This window comes from Chrysochloris asiatica, unplaced genomic scaffold (genome assembly GCF_000296735.1).
Source record: "Chrysochloris asiatica unplaced genomic scaffold, ChrAsi1.0 scaffold00114, whole genome shotgun sequence".
Classification (NCBI taxonomy): Eukaryota; Metazoa; Chordata; class Mammalia; order Afrosoricida; family Chrysochloridae; genus Chrysochloris; species Chrysochloris asiatica.
The window spans coordinates 1210087-1211119 of record NW_006408632.1 but is presented as its reverse complement, the minus strand read 5'-3'; positions in this window follow the sequence as shown (position 1 = coordinate 1211119).

The following is a 1033-nucleotide window of genomic DNA, read 5'->3' as shown; positions in this document are numbered from 1 at the left end:
TCCTTTCACCAGACCCATCTAGACAAGATGATAACTATTCAGTGGGGACTCTTTCTTTCCCCCCAACACTCTTAACTAAGCTCCCTCTTGAAACCTTGTAAGCCAGTCACTTCGTGCCATTATTGTCCCCTCATTTTAGGTAGCCAATGTCTAAGTTGCTCATCCCTATCTACCCTGTGCACAGAGCAGATTCAAGCCCTGACTTTTAATACTGAAGGATTCTATATGGTGCTATAGGATCAGTACTGGACTGTGAACCACAAAGTCAGCAGTTCAAACCCACCAGCCGCTCTTCAGAAATCCCATACAGGGTCGCTATAAATCAGAACTGGCTCGACAGCATTTAACAAAAACAATAACAGCATGGACAAAATATTACATGATGCAGAAAGCATCAAAAGAAGATGGACGGAATACACAGAGACACTGTACCAAAAAGAATTGATCTGTGTATGATCAAAACCCGATGATACTAAAGGAAGTAGACCAAGCTGCAGTGAAGGTATTGGTAAAACCAACAACAAAAATAAAGCTACAGGAACTGATGTAATACAATGAAATCTTTCAATAAACTGGTGCAACACTGGAGGCACTCACTCATTTATGTCAAGAAAGTTGTTAAAGAGCTACCTAGCCAACTGATTGGAACCGATCCATATTTGCACCCATTCCAAAGAGAGGTGACCCAATGGAATGCAGAAAACATCAAACAATATCATTAATATCACATGCAACTACTATGCAAATGAAGAATAGTGATGAATCTGCAAAACACCTCAAAACTTGGATGAATCTGGAGGACGTTATGCTGAGTGAAATTAGTCAATCGCAAAAGGACATTTATTGTATGAGAACACAGTTTTTTTTAAAACACAAGAAAGGTATTCATGCTAAAAGAAATATTATTTGATGGTTACCAGAGGTGAGAGGGAAGGGAGAGCAGTTCACTGGCTACAGGGTAAGATACATGTTAATTCGGGTGATTGTTATTGCTGTTGTTGTTAGGTGTCATTGAGTCAGTACCGACTCATAG